This window comes from Vitis vinifera, chromosome 14 (assembly GCF_030704535.1).
Source record: "Vitis vinifera cultivar Pinot Noir 40024 chromosome 14, ASM3070453v1".
In the NCBI taxonomy this organism is placed as follows: domain Eukaryota; kingdom Viridiplantae; phylum Streptophyta; class Magnoliopsida; order Vitales; family Vitaceae; genus Vitis; species Vitis vinifera.
In genome coordinates, this window is record NC_081818.1 from 22,213,088 (window position 1) to 22,228,667 (window position 15,580).

The 15,580-nt window shown below is 28.9% G+C and overlaps 2 long non-coding RNA genes across 2 annotated transcripts; both read right to left on the reverse strand.

Annotated features, from left to right (window-relative positions):
* Positions 1–7,171: 7,171 nt before the first annotated feature.
* Positions 7,172–7,987, reverse strand: LOC100853032 (uncharacterized). Its single transcript, XR_787570.3, has 2 exons — positions 7,859–7,987; positions 7,172–7,656 (listed from the first exon to the last, which is right to left on the reverse strand). It is a non-coding gene; the product is annotated as an uncharacterized LOC100853032 (long non-coding RNA).
* Positions 7,988–11,996: 4,009 nt separating this feature from the next.
* On the reverse strand, positions 11,997–15,434 carry LOC100853068 (uncharacterized). The gene is made up of 2 exons (XR_787571.2): positions 12,766–15,434; positions 11,997–12,357 (listed from the first exon to the last, which is right to left on the reverse strand). It is a non-coding gene; the product is annotated as an uncharacterized LOC100853068 (long non-coding RNA).
* Positions 15,435–15,580: the final 146 nt, after the last annotated feature.

A 15,580-nucleotide genomic window follows, 5' to 3' on the forward strand; every position in this document is an offset into this window, starting at 1 on the left:
AACAAAAACTTATGGAGTTACTTTTACTAATTTTTTCCCTTTTAGTTACCATTTTTTATCAATAAAAGGTTGAGATTGTTTGAATTCATTTCAAAATATATTAACAATAAATTGAGATGAATATTTGGAGTTTAGAATTGTGATTTTCAATAGAGCCTGATTGATGGTTGATCACAACTAGGGTACTCAGATATTGAATTTCACAAGAAATGCTTTGTTGATTGTGGATATTGGCAGTGCTGGTGGAATTTGGGAGGAATATGCATTTGCACCATTGTGCTTAATGCTAAGAAGTTTAAAAAGTGTGATTGCTCAAAGTTTTGGCAGGTTTTTAGGTTTTTTGAAGTGAGATCGTGGGGTGCATTTGCCCAAAACGATCTCAACATTTAATATAAGGAACTAAAGCTCTTACTTGAATCCTTTGTGTTCCAGCTATTAGATTAGAGTGGTCTATTTGGTTGTTTCAATTTGTCATTTATAGCTTTTGGATTTCTATGTTATCATTTTCGAGTTTTCAACCTCAAAGCATAATGCAATTTAACGTGGAAGGTTCTAATGTTTAAATTAGTTTTTTGTGTTTATCATTTTCTTTCATACCATGATTAATAAATGACCATTATTTTTTGTTGTCCAAAATATGAAACCTTTTTATATAGCAACTCTGTCTAATAAAAACCAAAGAAAAAGATTACGAATTTTTTAATACTTTGGGTATCATCCTCAAGGACTAGCCTTTTAAAGTTGTCAGACTAGGTATAAATGATTTCTTTTTGCCTACTTTTTTGAATTGACAATGTGTAAAAGTGATTTGAATAAATTGAATTTACTAAAGCAAACCTAATTAAATTACAAAAACATTATTGATTTCTAATTCAAATGATTTAAGATTGAAAGTTCTACAATCTAACTTTAAGTATAAGGCCTCAAGCAAAACAAAGGTATCAACTTTAGATATTCTTAGGGTATTTAAAATGTGAAGTAAAATAAGATGAACCCGAGTTCCATAATTCAGGCTTGCATCTGCATCCTAACTTTTAATATTTGATTCAATGATTGAAATACCAAATAGATTAATAGATATGAAATTTGGGTTTAGGTATAGGATTTAGGCCTTCATCACTCTATATAAATTTGTCTTAGGGTAGATAACTATAGCAAAACCTCAGATAAGTAGGGATAAAAAATTACCAAGAATCCCTGGTATCAATGAATGAACTATTGTACCATCCCCTAATTCAAACTAACATTAGAGGATGTCTATATTTTTATTTATTATGCCTTAGCCTTTCATTTATTTCATTTTTAGTTCAATTTTATCCATTGTTTTTCCCTTGGTTCTAACCTTAGGTTTTCATGTTTCACAACCCAAGATAGTTTTTTAGCTTCTCATAGTGGTGATTTAATTCACACAATCCATAAAAGAAAAATAAAGAATAATTCTTAAATAAAAAAAATAGAAACAATTGATTAAATTAATAAAATAGAGAAAACAAACCAAGAATCTTCAATATCGTCTTCTCTCCCATGAAAATCCAAGAACCCTTAAAAAAGAAATTTATTGTCCTATTTATAAGCCAAAAGTTAAGTTGACACATAATAAGATCTTAGAGACCATATAAAATCTTCTTCCTGAATCAAGGTCTCTCAATCAAAATTGTAAAATTTGAATCATGGGAGCCTTTAATGAAGAGTTATTAATTTTGCATGAGGATGTTCCATTTCACATGGTCATGGCAAATTTATTCCCATTGTTATGTCAACATGCTCTCTGGTGCATTCCACACGTTCATGCGAAAATTTGCATGTTCATGCAAAAGTGATTTACATAGGTTTTTGAGTTGTTGCAAAAGTTAGTTCTTTGGCTTATTTCGCACGTTCATGTGAAAATTTGTATGATCACGTGAAATTGACACTTCTTTGGTTTCTCTTTGTGTAATTCTCTTCAATCACCCATATTTTCCTTGTTTTAGCTTTGATTTGCCCATCGTTTGAAGCGTTGGACTCCTGACTTCTTGAGCCTCCAAATGATATATAACATGCCTAAAATGGCCTAAAATAATACTCCATATTTCACCTCAAAGTTATAGTATATGTTGCTAGATTTTGAGTTCCAATTAGAATGTTTGAAGTTCAAGCTATATCCTTTAACTTTCTTTCTTCTATTTGCTTGCTCTCCAACTCTTTCTAGAACCTTCATTTCTCATCTCTCATTCTATGAATTGCTCTATTTTCATTTTTCAAAACTTTTATTATGCTTCATACTATTGGAACTCGTTTTAAACATATCTAGTCTTTTTTTTTTACCATGATTGAAATTGATTTCTTCAACTTACATCATTTTCATCCTTTAAACTTGAGATTTAGTTCAAGATATATGTTAGTTCCATCGCTAGGGTTTTAGTAATAATTCAAGTTAAGTTAGGTGAGTTGAATCTTTACAGTTGCATAATTCGTTCCTATATATGCCATTAGAGCACAATTTGTGACTCTAATAAATAAACTTGATGGCAAACTAATTTGTTTGCATTGATAAACCTTACAATCCATTTGTTATTACACAAACTTGAACAACCTAAAATGTTCCATTTATGGTTTTTTGTACTATTTTTTCTATAGTCTCACTCTCTTTCTTCTTTCTCCTCATTAGGCTTGTTATTGTGGGCTTCTAATTGTTGACTTTGTTATGTCTACTCTTCATAGGGCTTGTCCTCCCCCCCCCCTCTGCCCTTGCCCTGTATGAGGGGTTAAGTATTAGACTTGTTATTGGATATCATTACTAATTTATTTATGTTACTAAGTCAATCCGCTTTACGCTATTGATGTGGTTCTACTTTATGAAAGTCATTCATTCATGTCTTTTCTATTAAAGTTGCTTTCAAAAGTGAATATTTGCATAACCGTTAGTGTTTAAATCACATAATATTTTAACACATGTTCTTGGATTGTGTCTCCTTATCCTCTTTAATGATATTTTCTTGCTTATTTAAAAATATATAGGCATGCTTATTTCGATAATTATTGGTGTTTTTTCATGAATTTGATCTTCTAAAGTGAATTTTTTATCTAACCTCTATGGCATATATACGATTCAAACCATAAAAAAGTGGTGTATGGAATCAAAATATTGTAATTTGTTTTTATCTCCATGAATATGGTTTTGGTGATTTTTGTAATTAACTACATTATGTGCAGTAGTGATGCACATCAATTGATATAGAGAGTGAATTAAAATATTTTCATTTGTATTTGATTTTTAAAGAACCATGGATCCATTCTAGCTATCTCTTAGAGTTGATGATTTTAATATGTTGTTCCCCTTAGCCCTACCAATGCCAATTTTCAATCATGAATTTTTGCTACTCTACTAAAATTTGTTATGTGCACCAATTTCGATTTGACACAAGGTTTCTTAGCATTAAATAAAAAAATTTATAGACAATATTTTATTATAACATACAATTATATTATGTGGAACTGCTTTTAATGGACTATATAGTGCAATTTAGCTATTTTTTTTTTTTAATTTCCATTTAGTTGTTGATGTTCCTAGGTTTCTCCCTTGCTTAGATTATTCTATCATGTTGTTGGGTTGCTACAACTCATTATGTATTATTGATGTTACATTTTTTACTTTAGTTTTTGTCGTATTCATGAAGATAAGAGGCTTTCTCAATATTAAGGTGGTTGATCACTCAACAAAATTAACTTTATTTCAAAAAAATTTCTGAGTTGTACCAAATTCTTTTAGATTATATTATATAATTCAACAATGTAACAAGACCATGGAGAGAGGATTATTATTAATGGATGTCTGCTCTAATTATTTCTACACATGAATGCATTTGTGAATACTTAGAATTTGGATAGTTGGATATTTTGTTGCACATGAGAAAAAATTAACAATTTTGCGCATGAATAACAAAACATTAGTACTTGTAGTTACAGGATGACTATATATAAGGATAATATTTTTATATGATATTTTAGTGTAGACATATTGTGTAGTGTTTGGATTGAGGAACATATTTTTTTTGGATTTTCAATTGTTGATGGGTGTTTTTTTTTTCTAAATGGTAATTGATTGAGATTAAACTAGAGATTATAAGTAGTGTACAATTTGTAATTTACTGGAAAGTTGATCACTAGGAAGACTTAACAACAACTATTTTTATGATGCGTAAGACATTTCTTTAGGTTAATAACTTTTATGTTAATAAAAATTCAAATATCATTTTTGTTATTTCTTTCATCTACTTCATTGTTTTGTGTATATTTTATGAGGGCATAAATATTCTAATGATTTGAGACTCAAACCATTTTCACACTTGATGATCTAAGTCTTGTTTTTGGTAAAGATTGTGTCAATGGAAGTTTGGTTGATACTTTGTATTTCAACTATTTTGATATGTTTAAACAAATTACTAAGAATTTAATGGGAATTTGTTTTACTTATATATTCTTTGAACAAATCTATTTATACATAATTTAATTTAGGTTGCAATGTTTTATGTAAATAATTTATTAATTGGGTATGAGAATTATTTTTATGAATGGTTGAGTAGATTCAAGTTTATATATTAATCTATTGGGAATGAAAATTATTTATTAAGAGATGATTTGGTAGCTATGTGATGGAATTAACTTGTTAAACAAGATAAAATAATAATATATTACTTTAACTTAAATTATTTTCTTGAGGGTAGCAATGTTGAAAAAAAAAACTAATAAAGACTTACCTTGACGAGAAAATATTAATTAACATAATTTTATATTGACTTATAAAATTGGGTCAACATAAAAATATATTAATGGAACAAGAAGACCTATGCAGATAATGAAACATCAACATTAGCCTATATTGATAACTTTGGAATATCAACATATGTCTATGGTTATAGCAAGATGCTATCAACATATCTTATACCTATGTTGACACTTCGAACACTGATGCTAATCCTCATCGTTAACATAAGTCAATGTTGATGGTGAAATGCTATCAACAGAGCCATTCTTCCTTATAGTGGGTTCACTAGTAATACAACCTGTCCATGGCCCAATCGACTATCAATTCCTTTAAACCCATTATTTTTCCCTCAAACCTATAAAGATACCCATAAAAAAGCATCATCTCATTTAGATAAGACTCTATTGACAAGCTTGCACCATTTTTATTATAGAAATCCAAATCAACCAATTCTATTATAAAAAACCCAAACTAATCACCATTGTTTTCTATTTTCCTTTTGTTTTTATTTTATTTTTATTTTTAATACTTGGTATTCGTAAAGGGTTGATGAAAGGAAAGAAAAGACTAAAGAGGGGTAAAATGTTACTCAAAGTAGGTGATGATGTGCTTATTCTAAGTAGTTGGTCATTGCATAACTTTCTTTTGAATGGTATTGTAAATTTAGTTTAGTTGTCTTGGTTATTTAGAGGACTACAATCTTTTATATGAAGGAATAACTTTTTATGCAAAGGCAAGGGTTGTAAAACAAAAAAAAAAAAAAAAAACAAAAAAAAAAAAATGGAGGGGTGAAAAGGTACACAATAGGTGTATAAGTGTGTGGCCTAGACCTGTAGGCTTGCAAGAAGGAAAAAAACTACTTTACATGAAGGGATAACACTAATACAATTAAAAAAAGTAGTGTAAAATTAAAAAAGAAAACAAAATAAAAGGGTCAAACTATGAACATTAGGTGTGCAAGTGTGCAACCTAGACTATTAGGTCTGTAAGAAAAAAGAGAGAGGAAATAATCGTCTAGCTCTTGAGATTGATAGTACCAGAGGTTTATTGGTAATATGACTGGTTTAAGATCTAATCGACCCCTAGCTTCCATTTAACACATTGTTTTTCTCTTGAACCAATAAAGAAATTCATAAAAAAGAATTATCTCACTTAGATAAGACTCTTTTGACCAACTTGCACCATTTCCATTATAGAAATCCAAATCGGCCAATTCTATTAGAGAAAACCCAAACCAACCAATGATCATGGTTTTTTTTTTATCTTCTTTTTGTTTTTATTTCTCTTATTTCAAAATATTGGTATTTTGACAGGCTTGATTAAAGGAAAAGAAAGAAATACTACTTAGAGTAGGTTACGATGTGCTTATCTCCAACAGTTGGTCACCATAAAAATTTATTTTGAATGTTGTTGTAAATTTATTTATTTACCTTTGGTTATTCAAAGGACTTAAAATTTTTTTTTTATAAGGAGGGATAACCACTTATATAAAAAGGCAAGTGTAAAAAAAATAGAAGTAAAATGAAGGGTCAAAAGGTACATAGTAGGTGTATAAGTATACAACCTAGACCTTTAGACCTATAGGGAAGAGAAAAAAAATTACGTTACATGAAAGGATAACACCGATACAAAGATAAATAGTGTAAAAATAAAAATGGAAAGCGAAATGGATGGGTCAGAAGGTGAACATTAGGTGTGTAAGTGTACAACTTAAACTATTAAGCCCACAAGAGAAAAAATAAATAAATAAATAAATAAATAATAAAAAGAGGAAATAACCATTTGAGTGTTGAGATCGATGGTTCAAGAGGTTCATTGGTAATACAATCGGTCCATGTCCTATTGACAGTCGGTTTCCATTAAACACATTGTTTTTCCTCAAACCTATAAAGAAGCTCATAAAAAATGCATAATCTCACATGGACAAAACTCTTAAGAATACAATGTTACTCTTTCTTTACAATGTGATATTATGTTATAATAATTATATATATAACTTTATTATATATTTTCACTATACTTTTTATTTTAAAATGCTTTAATAAAATGTTTTAATATGTTTATGATATTTCATATATATATATATATATATATATATATATATATATATATATATATATATATATATTTATTTATTTATTTATTTATTGAGGTTCCTTTTATATATATTTATGGGTTCTACAATGTCTTGTTTATGGTTTTATTTTCTTACTCATTTTCAACTTTTTGAAAATGCTTTTCACTTTTCTAAGAAATTCATATAATAAGAAAGGCCTTATGTAAATTAATTGGCGATCATGTTGTATATATATACACTTTTACTTATATGCAGCGCACCCCTCAAATACTAGCCTCAGTTCCCACCCACGTTTGATTATGAGTAGAAAGGGGCCAATTAATCCTCCTACAAGAGGGAAGAAAAGAAAAGACGATGAAGATATGGTTCACTAGAAGCATTATCAGTTGATGATGGAGTAGTTCCCCAATTGGGAATAAATCATCAGCAAAGAAGAAACACAACATACTTTCTCATGGAGACTAACCTAAGTCAGCTCTATTATTAATTAAGCAAACTCCTAATACACATAGTACTTCTGGATTATATATCCAACACTCGAAACCACAAACTCCAAATCAACCCATACGTATGTCACATGCGCCAAGCTATATATATTATTCTTCAACCCCAAGAAACCACAAACTCCAAATCAACCTCCTTCATTACACACTAAGCATTATATAGAATGCCCGTTGAGCTTCTTCTCAGTTTCAAGGGCCTGGTGGGTTGCGTGGGCTGTGTGGACTTCCCTTTTTTTCACACCCCTTTCTTCGGGTCGGATCGCACTTGCTTTTAGACGGTGGATCAGGTAAATTTCCTGTTATAACGCCCATCTTGTCGCTACTCATTTCTTCTGCAACATCCATGTCAAATATCATCATATATCACAAAGAGGCAAAAACGTACAGCAGCTCATGCATGACTGTATTAAATTGGAAAATTATGTACTAGCCTCCAACCATATCTATTTGAAGTATCATTAAGAGAAACTTATCGTATGTATAGTTAATTACTTAGTTATACGAATATTAAATGCATGTAGAAAAAGAAATTACCATTTTGAATCAGCTCTCGAGCACTAACGCAAGAGGGAAAGAGAAGGACTGAAACCAAGAGAAAGCATACAAGGAAAGCCTTCATGGTGGTGGGAGATTGGAGTAGACTATGCTAAACTTTCTCCCCCACTGCCCTTATTTATAATGGCATTCATATGCGTGGATTGGGAAAAAGATATGGTCATTTTAATTAATTGGAAAGTATGTAGGGCTGGGTGTCCCACCAAAAAAGGGGAGCAAGGTTGACAGACTTTTTAAACTTGTACGACTATTTTAAAAAATAATTCTTAAAAAATGGTAGTTTGAATTTTCTTTTTTTTTTAAAATACAATCATTATAAAACAATTGATAAATACTTTTTACCATTTTGAAAAATGTTTTTTTGAAAAGATACCTTCCATGTTTTTCATATCAACCATACATGTTAATTTTTTTTTTAATTTACATTAAAAGTGTCTCTTCTATGATTCCATAAAATTGAATTTATATTAAAAGTATTTCTTCAAAAGACATTTTTCCATAAATTTTTTATTAGTCATACACGTTAAAATAAATTGAATTTATACTAAAGAAATATTCTTTCCACAAAACCCATAAATTCAAATTTATAGTAAATGTGTTTCTTGAATAGACATTTTCTACAATTTTCATATTAGTCATATAGTGAAAAAAAAAAAATTTACATTGAAAGCGTCTGTACAATTCTACAAAATTGAATTTATACTAAATGTGTTTTTTGAATAAACATTTTTCATAATTTTTATATTAGTCACTTATCGAAAAAATTAAATTTATACTAAAAGTGTCTCATGAAGGAAAACCTTTTAATATAAATTTAATTTTATGAAATTGTGGAAGATATATTTTGAAAAAACACTTTTAGTATAAATTCAATTATTTCAATAGATGATTGATACAAGAATTGTTGAAGACGTCTCTTCATCTTTAATATAAATTTAATTTTATGAAATTATAAAAAGTGTCTTTTAAGGAGATATCTTTATAGTGCGTTTGGTAACGATTCTAAAAAGTGTTTCTAGTTTTTATCACACTTGAAATTTTTCATCTTTTAAGTAATAAAAAAAAGTTAGAAACACTTCCTAAAATCATTATTAAACACACTTTTACTATAAATTCAATTTTTTTCACTATGTAATTGATATAAAAATTGTGAAAAATATTTATTTAAAATATATTTTTAAAATAAATTTGATTTTGTAGAATTATAAAAAGTTTCTCTTGAAAAGACACTTTTAATATAAATTTAATTTTTTTGAATGTACATTATTGATATAAAAATAATACAATATGTCTTTTCAAGTGATACATTTCAAAGTAACAAAAAATTTGGTAGATTTGAAAATATTTTTTAATATAATGTATTTTAAAATTTTCACTGTATAATTATAAAAAATCCCAAGGATGACTCAGTATCTCAATTATCACAACACTCCAAATAATTCCTAATCCTAATAAAATAAAGTAAAATAAAACGACACCCTTTTTCTTAAAGTAAAACAGAAGGCATCTTACTTTGGAAAACCAAACCCCTTCCTCTCCAGAGGTCGTCACCTGCTGATGTTGGCTCATGACGTCTGCTCAAACATTTGGCTGACTCGTATCCTAATTTCTATATTACCTTTATTATAATTTCATTATTTATATTGTATGTACATGAATCTAACAAACTTCGCATTCTTTATATAATGCCACAAAAAAGAAAGCTAGATGCCCTCGATTACTCCTAGAGTGGTCATGAGCCCCACTGAAAAGCAAAGGGATTAGAATAAATAATCTTTCACACATATAAGCTAAGACTTGCAAAAGTTGCAATGAGAGAGAGAGCTGATAAGGAAAGCATCAGACTCCAATCCCATATTCACCATGTTTCACGTGACTCACCTCCTGTTCATATTTTACTTCATCCAAAGATTTTGAGTGCGTTTTTTAATTAAAGTATTTTTTTTTGAAAATATTTTTTTTAAAAATAATTATTTATCAAATATTTCTTCAAAAAACATTGTAAATAATTTTTTAACATTATATGTGATTTTAAAATTTTTTAAAAATTTTATCAAATGAACTTTTTTTTTAAAAAAAAACACTAAAAGTGTTTTTGAAAAACTATGTAAAAACGGAATCTTAAATCATGACCAAGTTGTGGCCAGCCGAGAGGGTGCTGTTGAAGGGAGGGAAGGAAAGAAAATTACATTTTGTGTGGGGAAAGAAGAGTGAAATTAAAGTATTGTGAAGTTAGGTAAGTTGAGAAATTTGCATTGAAATATCTTGTTTGCTTACATTGACTTTACCAAACAGGCTTTAGTTCACCAGAGGGATTTCAAGCTTTTCTTTTGCTGTTAATGTCAATTATTATGATAATAACAAAATTTAAATATCATATAAACATTGTGACTATTTTTCATTAAAGATTACATGTATGAGAACTCAACAATAATGCTAGGGATTTTCATGAGAGCTTAAGGATTGCAAGCTATATTCTACCCTAACCTACCATATGTTTCTATTGTGAAACATAATCATTTCATCATAAATCAAGTGATATTATATTGTAGGTCATAAACATGGTTATATTGAAGGTCATATTCTATTAGCAACTGCAACACTTGGGATAACAGCCATGTGTTTGTCAAAAGGAGGAACTACCCATTCTTGACTTAAGGTCTTAATAAAGCTAAATGCTTCATTCATTTCTTAAATTAATAAACAGTCAAACTTAGTTTGATCTAATAAGATATACACCCATCGCTATTTTTTGAGATGAAGTCACGATAGTACATCGACATGCTTTTAAAACCCTTGATCAAACTTTAAAAGACTTAAATTGCGTTTGATAGTGATTCTAAGAAACATTTTTAATCTATCTCACACTTAAATGATTAAAAAATTTAGGTATTAAAAAATTTAAAAATACTTATTAAATTCACCGTCAAACGGACTCTTTATAGGTATTGATGAATTATTTAGTGAAAAGGTAATGATATTAGAAGGAGATTTTTGCTAAATCCTTCATGTTGTGAAAAAAGGTATAAAGTCTAAACTAATTGATGCATGTGTGGTTAAATCACCATTGTCAACAAATTAATGTTCAAGTTCTAAGATTGAAAAGAAATAGGAGATCCATAAATAATTAACCATTCATGGATCTTCTGTTTTGAGTTGGTATTGGATCTCAACCTACATAAAGGGATGACACGATAAAGATACCATCACCAATGAACATAACACATCAAAATGAGTTATTCATTAACAAATTATTAGAGAGGTGTTTCCACAAATAGACCATCATATAAGTGATGAAAAGGCTTTAATAACTCCTCCACATGAAGATATCCATCGATTGGCTTAATAAAAGCATCATACATATGTTCCTTGGTGAAGAATTGTACAAGTTTTACACATCATTTGACTCGTTTAAGGATGAGACAAGGAATTTGTATCAACAAGAATTTCTTGATTCAATCTCACTTAGAGGGTTACCACCACAGATTGATACTGAAAGAAAGGATCATCCGTTATGCTGATATAGAATATTGACTCTAAGATCGAATCATGTAATGGTGGTACAAGATTGTTTTGCTATGATTATTAAAACAATTTGATTGATTGTGAAATTTTGATTGTTCAATTCGCTGGAAGTAGAGTTTTCTTACCAGAAATTCCTATGAAGACTTCAAAAAACATGGAAGTACTTCTATTTCAAGATTACTAATATGTCCATTTACTATTAGTTATCTCATTCTTGAATCTATTATGTGCATGTTTAACATACAAGACAACTCAATTTTAGGGAAATCTGAAAAGATGAAACAATGTGTTCATGATGAAGAACATTCGGAGTCCATGTGACATGTGCAATGCAAAAGGTGAAGAAAAGGTAAGTTGATTTTTTTCATACTTACTTGAACATATTAGCCATGTTTGTTCACATACTAGATCTATTGAGAATTTTACTTAAATTTTATTTTGATTCTTGTACTCTTAGCCCAACAATGAAAATCAAGATCTATGGTAAATATGAAATGTTGAAAATGATGCTAGAATGATGGAGTAGAAGAATCAAAATAAAACAAAGAGAAAAGAACAAAAGAAGAAACACCACATACGCACCCATGGAGACTGACCTAAATCAGCTCTATTATTAACTAAGCAAACTCCTAATGCACATAGTCCAACACTCGAAACCACAAACTCCAAATCAACCCATACATATCTCAGTACATGCGCCAAGTAATATTATTCTTCAACCCCTGGCGACTCCTCTTCATACCATCTATCCATCTATCTACATATGTTTGTTGTTGGTCCATAGCGGCCAGCTCCTTGATACTAAGCATTATCTTCTCATTTTCAAGGGCCTGGTGGCGCACATCTTTTATATTTCCCAGAACACTTCTTTGGCTTGGATTTGCAATTTCGACGATAAATTCCACAGCTCTCGCGGGCTGTAATGCCCACCTTATGATCAGTACTCATTATTTCTGCAAGACCCATGTAAGATATCATCAACACAAACAAGACCGAGACAACATTTATACTAACAGCAAAAAAAAAAAGACAAAAAACTTCCTTTATATTAGAAAAGATGGAAGTGAAAGGATTTTTCTTATCCAATTTTTATTTCCCTATATAACTTATATATGACAAAGAGGAAAAACAGCAGCTCATGCATTTGAAGTTTTTACATGCAACGTACCCTATATACATACATACTAATATTTTCCAAAACAAAGAAAAACACTTCCAATTTTTATCTCTCTCTCGTTTTCAAACTATGAAAAACCTTAATTATGTTAGCAGGACATTTTATTCAAGGCAGTGTAAGTAACGATCATATGTACAGCTAACTAGTTACATGAATATAAAATGGATGTAGAAAAAGAAATTACCATTTTGAACCAACTCTCGAGCACTAACGCAAGAGGCAAAGAGAAGGACTGAAATGAAGAGAAAGCATACAAGGAAAGCCTTCATGGTGATGGGAGATTGGAGTAGGGTCTGATAAACTTTCTCCCCCACTACCCTTATTTATAATGGCATTCATATGTGTGGATCGGGAAAAAGAGATGGTCCCTTCAATTAATGGGAAAGTGTGAAGGGTAAAGTGTCCCGCAAAAAAGGGGAAGCAAGGATGAGTCCCCACTACCTCAATTATCACAAAACATATGGTACCTCTCATCCACATCTTTTGATCCGAAACCAACTTTTCTCATGCACATGGGTTCACTGCTATCACATGTACCCAACTTTCTCACTCCACTCAATTATTGTACTCCACGATAGAATTTTCTCTCATTATCATGGTAATATTCATGAATAATTGACACTGGCTGCTGCCAGAATTCTCTGGAGGAAAAGAATACAAGTAATTTTTCAATTTTTTTTTTAAAACTTTTTGATTTTCATTTTCAAAAATGGTTTTTATATTAAAAATATTGGTGAAATGAAAGTGCGTTTAATCAATTTTTTTTTAAAGTATTTTTAATTTAAATGTTAAAGAGCCACTAGTGATTTTATAAAGCGTTTTTAGTCTTTTTAATATTTGAAAGATAAAATTTTTTTAAATGTTAGAAAGACTAAAAACATTTTCTATAATCCCTACCAAATGAACTCTTAAATGTTTTTGAAAAAATCATTTATCAAATGTTGCTATAAAAAACACTATTAATAATTTTTCAACTATTTAAAAGTATTTTCTAAATTTAAAATACCTAATTTTTCTTCAAAAATACTTTTTGATACAGAATTTTTTTTCAAAACACTATTAAATATGATTTTTCAATTATTTAAAAATGTTTTCTAAATTTTAAATACCTAAATTTTCTTCAAAAATACTTTTTGATCTAGAACTATTTTTAAAATTAAAACGATCTAGTTAAAATATTAGAACTGCCATAAGGCTAATTATTGGAGCGGCAGATAAACACATTACTTTTGCGGATCAAAAGGAGCTGGATGGCATGAAGTTTTGTTGTTGGATTAATATTAGAACTGCCTCCAATTCTAATGTGTTTCTATTATATATATGGTCATGAAAATATATGAAAAGGCATAACATATTATTTGATTAAAATATATGAAATAATCTAAATTTGTAAATCTCACTCTCCTTTGTTTAAACTTGAAAAGTAATTTGTTTTTGTTATAAATGTCCTTCAATGTTTTGATTATTTATTTGTAATTTTTAAAAAAGAAGGTTATTTTTTTGTGGTTTAACTTAGGTGTCAACCCAATGTTTGAATGGAGTTGAACAATTATTTAAAATACTCAGATTGGGTTTGAATTAGGTTTTTTCCAACTCAAGTTCTATTTATGGGTTGGACTCATATTAATGTTCTAACAATCCAAACCTAATTCAAATATATGTTTTTATAATATTTATTATGTATATTAACCTATATAATAATATTCATTTTTTTTTAATTTTGAAGAAAAATATCAAATTATTTTATATTGTATACTTTTTTTTAGAAAGATATATAAATTTATTTTTACCTTTTTTTTTGTTATTATCTTGAAAATTTGTTCTATTTATTTTAAAAAAAATTAATATAAATATATTTAAGAAACATTATAGATAGATTTTAAATTATGCAACTCAGTCAACCAACCAACCCAAACTTGGAGAAATGATATTAGGTAAAGTTTAGGTTGAGTATTTCATGTTAGAGGTTAAATTGAACTTCGATTTACCGTTTCTTAATTTAAGTTGCGATTGGATTAGTCATCAATTCATCCAAGTTGCAACATCATTGTTTTTAAAAGAAAAATATTACGATGTTTTTTTTAATTAAAAATTTGTATTTTTTAGGCTAAAAGAATATGAAAGGTTAGATTTACAAATTGAGGATTATTTCAAAGTCAAATAACCCTATATATATATTAAAAATAACATTGTATATTAATTAATAAGAGATTATGGTAATAATATTTGTTTTCATTATTTATCTTTTTAACTTGGAATAGAATAGTGATGATAAATCATCTTCGAACTTTTTCCCATTACTCATCTCTACTAATTGAATAGATAATTTTTTTTTAAAAAATAAAATAAAATTGAATCTATATAAGTTATATAACTTCCTTTATATTAGATAAGATAGAAATGAAAGGAATTTTCTTTTACAATTTTTATTCCCCTATATAACTTACATATATGACAAAGGGGAAAAACAACAGCTCATGCATGATTGTGTATTTGAAGTTTTTACATGTAACGTACCCTATATACATACATACTAATATTTTTTCAAAAACAAGAAAAACACTTCCAATTTTTATCTTTCTGTCCTTTTCAAACTAGGAAAAACCTTGATTATGTTAGCAGGACATTCTATTCAAGGCAATGTAAGTAACGATCATATGTACAGCTAACGAGTTACATGAATATAAAATGGATGTAGAAAAAGAAATTACCATTTTGAACCAACTCTCGAGCACTAACGCAAGAGGCAAAGAGAAGGACTGAAATGAAGAGAAAGCATACAAGGAAAGCCCTCATGGTGATGGGAGATTGGAGTAGGGTGTGATAAGCTTTCTCCCCCGCTACCCTTATTTATAAGGGAGAATTACCCTTAAGGGTAGGGTAAAATTATGATAATTCCTCCAAATGCCTTATTTTGTTTAAATGTCAATACTACCCTTAATAAGTGAAAAGCAACAGCAAAGTGAAAAGCAACAGAAAATAAAAAAGAGTCTTCTTTA